This window comes from Lissotriton vulgaris, chromosome 5 (assembly GCF_964263255.1).
Source record: "Lissotriton vulgaris chromosome 5, aLisVul1.2, whole genome shotgun sequence".
Lineage (NCBI taxonomy): Eukaryota > Metazoa > Chordata > Amphibia > Caudata > Salamandridae > Lissotriton > Lissotriton vulgaris.
This window is the reverse complement of record NC_141693.1, coordinates 60,336,021-60,345,530: the sequence shown is the minus strand read 5'-3', so window position 1 is coordinate 60,345,530 and position 9,510 is coordinate 60,336,021. Positions and strand designations below refer to the sequence as shown.

Below are 9,510 nucleotides of genomic sequence, written 5' to 3'. Positions count from 1 at the left end.
GCCGTATGCAAGGCAGTCATTTAAGGAGTGTGCAGGAATTTCATTTTACTCACGGTACGATGGCCGTATGCAATGCAGTCATACAAGGAGTGTGGTGGAATTTCACTTCACTCACGGTACGATGGCCGAATACAATGCAGTCATATAAGCAGTGTGGAGTAATACTCCTGCACTCACGGTACGACGGCCGTATGCAATGCAGCCATATAAGGAGTGCGTAGGTATTTCACTTCACTCACGGTATGATGGCCGTATGCAATGGTAACGAGGGTCCGGCTCACGGGCTCCCGTTACCATTACATACAGACGTCTTAACAACATTCCTCCATGCTCCTAATATGAGTTTTCGATGTACATAAATATACTGTTCAATCTTCATTCCGATCATCACTGCACATAAAATATTTTTTCCACAAACAGAGATTTAAATATTGCATTTTGTAATGTTAATATTTTGACCCTGAAGAAGTGATCAGGGTCAAAAGGTAAATTTTCGACTTTTTGAATGATGGCTGCTGTATCTTTAGTATACGCTTTTTGTTTGGTTACATAAGGTTGTAAAAATATGTCGGCGTACTTACTAAGAGGCTCTGTTAATGAGCCTATGCTGGATACAATGGGTCTCATGGGGGTTTTTTCTAAGTCTTTATGCACTTTTGGTAGACCATACAGTACGGGCACTATAGGATTAGTATTATAAAGAAATGTATACTCTTCATCACAGATCACTTCGTCCTCTCTGGCTAGATCTAATGTTCTTTTTACCATGTCTTTAAGGTTAGTCCAATCTTTTCTATTGACCTTTTGATGGACACTAGCTTGATATTCATGAACAAAACATAGATGAAATTGTAATTAAGAAGAGGAGACAATAAATACAACATACAATTGCTTCATCTTTATTTTAAATTTCAAATAACAATAATCGCTAGTGTAGAACAATATAAAGATCTACATTAATCGAGTAGGCATACACCACTGTTGGTATACGAATATTATGAAAAACTGCCTGGGTAGTTCGTTGTTTTTGACAAAACATCGCGAGAGTTTGCTAAACCCTCTGCTTTTTCCTCCCACTAGAGCGACTTGACGAAAAATCACGAGAACTCGATAAACATATGGTTTACCCTCGCACTAGGTTGGTTCTGTTTTCGATTTAATATAATTCCTGAGAAAATTAATATAACCAACTCACAAAATATTTTGCTGTACAGTAATGATTAGTATTCGATTATGTATTTGTCATAAAATTTACCTTTTAACCCTGATAATCAATTTTTAGTTACTCTTGACATTGAGGCTCTTTATACAAATATACCCCAGGACAGTGCGATTGAGATGATAAGAGCACTCCTGTGGCAAAGAGATAGAGACCTTAATGCTCAGGAAATGTTTATTATTGATTGCGTCACAATAGTTTTGAAAAATAATATATTCATTTTTAATAAAGATCTTTATAAACCAGTAAAAGGCACGAGCATGGGAGCCACCTGTGCTCCCAGCCTAGCATGTTTATATGTAGCACAGTTTGAGGAAACCCATATATTCAATGCTATGGCCCCATTTTTCGAAAATATATCCGAATGGTCCCGATATATTGATGACGTCTTCTTTATCTGGACCGGACCCTTGATTATATTAGAAGAATTCATTGCATGGTTGAACCTAGGTGACTCTAACCTTAGATTTACGGTACACCATGATTATAAACAATGTGAGTTCTTGGACATAATAATTAAACATGATGAACGAAGACTACAAGTGGAATTATTTACGAAAAGTACAGATAGGTATACCATGCTCCACTACAAGAGTTACCATCCACCTTGTCAGAAAGACAATATTCCCTTTGGGCAGTTCTTAAGGTTAAAGCGGAACTGTTCCCAAACTAAAGATTTTGAAAAACATGCCAATATTTTAACAGAATTTTTTTAAAATAGAGGTTACCTAAGGTGCATGGTTAAACATGCTTACAAAAGAGCTAAATACTTTAATAGAGACGCCCTTTTTCAAAAGAAACAGATGCAAGACCAAAAAAAAGAAAAAACTCTTATTTTTGTAACGAATTATAGTGCTATTAGCAATACAGTAAAAAATATAGTGAATAGGAACTGGCACCTAGTCATGAATAAAAACAAAGAGAAACTACCGAGACCAATATTTGCCTTCAGGCGCAATCAAACCATTAAAAATAGTTAGTACATACATACAGAGAGGTAACTGTAGCAAGCCAGCAGAGTATAAACAACGCTCCTCTCCCAACGGGAACCTTCCCATGTGGAAATTGTTCCAATTGTGAGAATGCTTTAAAGGTGAATTGCATTGAACATAATGATACGAAACACAAAGTGAAAACATTTATCAACTGTAGGTCTAAGAACTTAATATATTTAATAAAATGTCCATATAATTTAGCGTATATAGGGGAAACATCCCGTGAGATTCGCTTGAGAATTAATGAACACAAATCGGCGATCCGCACAGAGAAAAAAGGAGCACCGCTAACAGACCATTGGCAGGAAGCCAACCACACCATCAATGATCTTGTATGGTGTGGATTAGAAAGTATACAGATGAACAACAGGGGCGGAGACATAGATTTAAAAAGAAAGAAACGCGAACAATTTTTTATGTCCCATTTTAATACAGTTAGAAATGGTCTCAATAATAAATTAGATTGGGAACGGATCCTGTAAAAATGTCTCATTCACCAAGACATGATACACACAAAATATGGAGATAGTTCAGAAAACCCTGATTGCCCCACTTAATTATGTTATAAAAGCTGTTTTCATAATAAGGATTCGATAACTGCCCCTTAGATAAGAAACATGCGAAAATGTCCAGATGTCTGGGTAAAAGAAACAACGAACATCCAAAGGTGCCAGAGAAGACGCCTTAAGGTAGTTTTTGGAATTTGATCAAATAGCCGAGTATGTAGCTATCATGAGAAAACTAAGGTTTAGTTTGTAAAATAAATAACAATGGACACTAGCTTGATATTCATGAACAAAACATAGATGAAATTGTAATTAAGAAGAGGAGACAATAAATACAACATACAATTGCTTCATCTTTATTTCAAATTTCAAATAACAATAATCGCTAGTGTAGAACAATATAAAGATCTACATTAATCGAGTAGGCGTACACCACTGTTGGTATATGAATATTATGAAAAACTACCTGGGTAGTTCGTTGTTTTTGACAAAACATCGCAAGATCTTGCTAAACCCTCGGCTTTTTCCTCCCACCAGAGCGACTTGACGAAAAATCACGAGAACTTGATAAACATAAGTCAAGTCAAGTCAGAGAATTTATATAGCGCACTACATACCCAGAGGGTCTCAAGGCGCTTAGAAAGGGGAGGAGGATTACTTGTCAAATATCCACGTTTTAAGTTGCTTTCTGAATGCTAGGTGGTTCTGGGTAAGGCGAAGGTAGGCGGGGAGTGAGTTCCAAGTTTTAGCAGCCAGGTATGAGAAGGATCTACCTCCCATGGTGGTCTTGTTGATGCGAGGTATCGTGGCGAGGGCTTGGCTGGAAGAACGTAGTTGGCGGGAGGGGGTGTAGAAGGACAGTCGTGAGTTGAGGCATTCTGGTCCGATGTCGTAGAGTGATTTGTGTGCGTGGGTTAGCAGTCGGAAAGTGATCCTCTTCTCGACGGGTAGCCAATGGAGGTCTTTAAGGTGCCCAGAGATGTGTTCGTTGCGTGGGATGTCTAATATGATCCTGGCTGAGGCGTTTTGGATTCGTTGGAGTTTCTTCTGGAGTTTAGCGGTAGTGCCTGCGTAGAGGGTGTTTCCGTAGTCCAGTCGGCTCGTGACCAGAGCATGGGTGACTGTTTTCCTTGTTTCGGTGGGGATCCAGCGAAATGTTTTTCTGAGCATGCGAAGAATGTTGAAGCAGGAAGAGGATACGGCGCTGACTTGTCTGTTCATTGAGAGTGAAGAATCCAGGATGACGCCTAGGTTCCGTGCGTGGTCTGTCGGGATGGGTGCTTTTCCGAGGGCTTCCGGCCACCAGGAGTCGTCCCATGCGGAGGGGGATGTACCTAAGATGAGGACTTCTGTTTTGTCTGAGTTCAGTTTCAGACGGCTTTGTTTCATCCATTCGGCAACTTCTTTCATTCCTTCGTGTAGGTTAGTTTTGGCGGTGTTGGGGTCATTGGTGAGAGAAAGGATTAGTTGAGTGTCATCCGCGTAAGAGATGATGTTGAGGTTGTGTTGGCGGGCGATGGCCGCGAGGGGGCTCATGTATACGTTGAAGAGGGTGGGGCTGAGTGAGGATCCTTGTGGTAATCCACAGATGACTTCAGTGGCTTCGGATTTGAATGGTGGAAGGCGGACTCTCTGGGTTGGTTCTGTTTTCGATTTAATATAATTCCTGAGAAAATTAATATAACCAACTCACAAAATATTTTGCTGTACAGTAATGATTAGTATTCGATTATGTATTCGTCATGAATTGACATAGACCTGTATATAGTTGAAGCTGGTAAATCATTTCGGTAAAAAACTACCGTGGTAGTTCAAGTAAGGGAGTCGCATTCATAAAAACGTCATTCCTTTACAAAATGCAATCTCGTATACTAAATCTCGCGGTACTAGAACAAATTAGGAGCCCGCGCGTATACCGTATTTAAACACATTGCTACACGCGAGCTCATTTGATTAAGAGAAAACGAGGTACAAGTGGAGCAGGGAGGCCGACAAGATCGAGAAAGGTAAGTCTGGCCCCGTGATGCGTGTTTTAAAACTAGTATTTGTCCACAATTCTCAGACGCCAGTCTCTTAAAGACTCGCGATGACGCGGCTTAGAGGATTTTTTAACTTAAAGTTCGTCGCGTTTCGATATAGATAATATTATATTAGTTGAAAAATCACAGCGCAAATATGAAAGGTGGGAGGAAGATTTTTGAATCTAATACTATGCACCTCCCTGAAAACGGCATACCAATAAGATAATGCCTAAAAGAAGTAGCCACCTATTGATGTATCACCTTAATGGGTAATACACATTGGTGCACTTTTTAAACCAACAAAGTGAGTGGGCAATTATTGAGTAATACCATTGTAAGCGCCCTGAAATAGCGGACCATTAATGTAATACCTAGAAAAATGAGCATCTTAATGATGCATTATTATTATTATTATTATTAAAAAATACTTGTATAGCGCTTCAAGAACCAATAACGCCACAGACAAAAATCTCAGCCGAGACTACCAGTTGAATAGATGTGTTTTCAGAAGTCTGCGGAAGGTTGTCAGACTACGGATCTCTCTTACTGACTGGGAAAGTGAATTCCATAATCTGGCCGCCGAATAAGAAAAAGATCGACCTCCCCATCTTGATTTCCTAATTTTCCTTGTAGTGGTCAGAAAACGCTTACTGGAGCGGAGAGATCTTGATGGTACATAGGGCGACTGCATAGAGTGAAGGATGGCTGGGCCAGATTTCCACATAACCTTATGCGCTATGCACATCGCCTTAAACTTTATCCTGGCGGCCATAGGTAACCAATGCAGCTGACGAAGCGCTGGTCCTGCAGATTGTCTCCTAGGAACCTGCAGGAGTAGTCTTGCTGCACTATTCTGAACCACCTGTAGTTTGTTTATTGTGGTCAGTGGGGCTCCTAGGTACAGGACATTTCCATAGTCCAGCTGAGATAATATCAGGGGCTGGACCATGATTCTGCGGGCATCAAATGGAAGTAGAGGAAGAACTTTGCGTAACATCCTCAACAACCCATAGCAGGTTGTTGATAAGACCGTAGCCTGATGGCTGAAGTTGAGGGTGTCATCTAGCCACACGCCCAAACTTTTTATATGTGGCTTTGGCGGTGGCACTGGTCCTAGACATGAGGGCCATACAGGGATAGAAAGTGTAGGAGAAGAGTTGCCCAGTAACATGATCTCCGTCTTATCTCTGTTAAGACGGAGATAAGAGTCCTCCATCCACCTGGTCACTGCTTGAAGGCAGGGGGCCAGCATGTCAGACGATCCCTTGTCGTGGCACAAAGATACCACTAACTGGGTGTCGTCTGCGTAGCTGACGATCTTGATGCCAAATGGATGGATGACAGCTGCCAATGGCTGCATGTACACATTAAAGAGCGTCGGACTTAAGGCCGAGCCCTGTGGTACCCCGCATTCCAAGGACAGACTGGAGGAGCCCACATCTCCCTCGAAGACTTGGAAGCGGCGGTTACTGAGGAAGCAGGTAAGCCAATCGAGTGCAGTGTCCGACACCCCGCTACTCTTGAGTCGGTTGATCAAGATGGAATGGTTGACCGTGTCGGACGCTGCACTAAGATCTAAAAGAATGATGGCAGCCCTTCCTCTCTCATCCACCAGCCTCCTTGCCTCTTTAGTCACCAGCAACAATGCGGTCTCTGTTCCATGGTTTGGGCGGAAGCCGGTTTGAGTGTCGTCCAACAGTTTGTTGGACTCAAGATGGTTAACCAGAATGCTGTTTACATGTTTACATGTTTCTCCAAGCTTACTAAGCCATGGCAGGAGAGAAATTGGGTGGTAGTTCGAAAATGTGGATGGATCTAAGCAAGGTTTTTTTATTAATGCTTTAACCATAGCACATTTCCACATGAGAGGGACTGTACATGTGGAAATGGAGAGATTTAAGAACTTTATAATGGTTGCCTGAACAGTCTTGATAACTGCCCTGAGCTGTTGGGGCAGAGCCACATCCAGCGGAGAGCCCGAGGTGACTTTGCTAACAATTTTGTCGAGCATCTCTGCGTCCAGAAGATGTAATTGATCGAGCACTGGTGCATGAGCTAGATCTGTGGTAATATTATCCACCAAGTCAACCTGCTTGGGAGGGAAAGCAGTGTAGATAGCTTGTATTTTCTCTTTGAAGAACACCGCCAGTTGATTACAATGTTCAAGGGCCCCTTCTTTTGAGGAAGAAGTTTGTGGAGGGGTGAAGAGAGACTTCGCTATTCGAAAGATCTCTTTAGGGGAGTTCGCTGCGGTACTTATTTTAGTCTCATAGAAGTTTGCCTGTGTCGTTTTAATCTCGGTTTTGTAACTCCTAATCGCCTTCCTATAGATTTCCTTTGTTTCTTGCGATGGGTGAAGTCTCCATAGCCTTTCCAACTTACGGCAAGATTGCTTTAATGATCTCAGTTGGGGGCTATACCACGGGGCTACATTTTTCCTATTATGTTTTTGAACGATGACCTTGGGAAGAGCCCTATCAAGAGTTTCTTGGATCCACCTATTAAAGTTTGTGTTTGCCTCCTCAATGTCAGTGCCTAGCAATGGCTTGGCTGCCTCCAAGGATGTTTTCCATTCATCCAGTGGTATATTACACCACTTCCGGTCCCACCTTATGTTAGATGGTTGTGCTCCCCATCCAGCCTTTGTTACCCAAAATAGGGGAACCAGGGAGTGGTCGGACCAAGGTAGAGAAATGAGGTCCCCTGATGTAAGATTGTCTAAATTACTGAAGACCGGATCAAGAAGATGGCCTTTTTCATGTGTTGGAAGGAGGCACTTCAAGTCTAAACCCAGCGCTTGGAGGCCAGATAAAAGATTCTTAGTTGCAGAAAGGGTTACATCCTCCAAGTGTATATTAAAATCTCCTAAAGTAGTAAAATTTGCCATAGCAACGACTCGTTCTGAGGCCAAATCAATAAGTTTGGGAATGAAATCCTTTAGCGCTTCCGGGGGCGATAAATAAGTACGCCTGATAGGCAGTCGGTTGGGGACAATTCCAGTGAAAAGGTGAGATTACTTCAAAAGGTAGCGAAGCATGACATATTTCTAAATATTGACAGACCGACTTGGTAATGTACAGATGGAATAGAAACCGAGGGGACCACTAAACTATTGCTCAAGGTATTAGCGGTACATTTATAAAACAGTAAACCATCTACCCACATTTAGGTAATAACCCCTCTAATACTCTGATAATGTGGTAAAGCGCCCACATGCATAATCAGCTCAAGATAGATAGGTAATTAAGCATAACCTGATAGTTCCTAAAAATTATTCAGGTCTATGCTACTTGACCTTTAGGTAACAATATCGAACCATAATTGAATTCAACTGGGTTTTTATAGACTAAATATATACTTAATGGTCATATATTACATTCCAGAGCTGGTGAAGTAAATAAAAAAGACCGCCAAAATAGAATTGATAAGAAGGACGGTGCTGGAATTATTGACGGGATCCAGTCACATGCAGCTTCATAATCCCTGCAATAGGGGTAAGTGTTCTATATTTGGATGATAGTACACGGAGAAAAAGACCATATACACGTTTCTAAGGTCCCTTATATTATCTTTTTACACAGCAATCTGTCTATAAAATTCGGTGGCTCCCTTGACCTCAGATTTACCACAGAACATAAGAAACCTGAAGGTAATTAAAGAATAGGATATACTACCTAACAATAATGGAAATAGATTAAAATACTTATCATATTCATTATCCATTCCCATTAAGGAATTTGTGTTGAGATACGAAACCTATATTGGACCATACCAATAAGAACTACCCAAGTATAAAAGGGTGACCTGGTGAACAGTACCCTGTAATTGACTACAGAGGTGGAATTCATTCCTTCTTTAATCAACAAGGTATGTGAGCTTACAATATCTAGTAAGCATTTTTCTTAGATATATAGGGGCTTCATTCCCTATTTCTTAACAAGGCCTGTGAACTTATAACATGCGAATAGCATTTTTCTCAGGTATAATCTCTCAGGTATAAATATGATCCCCCCATAACTCAGAAATCAGAACTGTATGTAAATATAAGTCAAAGTACCTGCAAGGATTGTTTTCGGTTTAACTCTATTGCAAGTATCCCCTAAAAAAGTAATAACCTAATGTTACGAATTAGAGAAATAAAATGTAAAAGAACGATATATGATAAGATGTATGTATCTAATTGTATGTTTCTTTTTAAATAGAACTTTGTCCTGATGAAGGTGTTATTACACAAACCGAAACGCTGCGTCAACAACTTGTTTTTAAATTGTTCTTTATGTGAATTGATAACTTGTTTTTTTTTTTTGTTTTTTTTTTAAAAACCTTTATTGTGCAAGAAGAGCATACAAATACGGGCCTACAACCAATCAGGCCGGCCACGATACATTATGCATAGCACATTAAGCAATAAGGAAATGTACGGTAGCACTCAGCATTGAGCAAGCAAGTAGTCAAGTCGGGGAAAGGCTGAGTACTACTGCCGAAAACAGGATCAAAGAAGGTTAATTTTTTTTTTAAATAGGGAGTATAGCAGGATCAGGTGCAGTTTCAATTATCTGGATCCCCATAGCGGCCACGAAGCAAGCAGCAAGACGGAAAGGCATCGACAAGAAACAATATCAACTACAGGTCGCATCAATCAGGAAATAAACGCCACATATCAATTCTGTGCCAACCGTGACCCGCCATTCACCCACCAACCACCTAAGCAAATAGTAATACAGAACAAAGGAGCCAGAACAACAACAGTGGTGACACGCATCCTCTAT

General features: G+C 40.8%; 1 long non-coding RNA gene across 1 annotated transcript; it reads left to right on the top strand.

Moving 5' to 3' along the window:
- Positions 1–4,690: 4,690 nt before the first annotated feature.
- On the top strand, positions 4,691–8,998 carry LOC147710157 (uncharacterized). Its single transcript, XR_015295613.1, has 5 exons — positions 4,691–4,726; positions 8,125–8,235; positions 8,323–8,390; positions 8,475–8,608; positions 8,944–8,998. It is a non-coding gene; the product is annotated as an uncharacterized LOC147710157 (long non-coding RNA).
- The last annotated feature ends 512 nt before the right edge of the window (positions 8,999–9,510 follow it).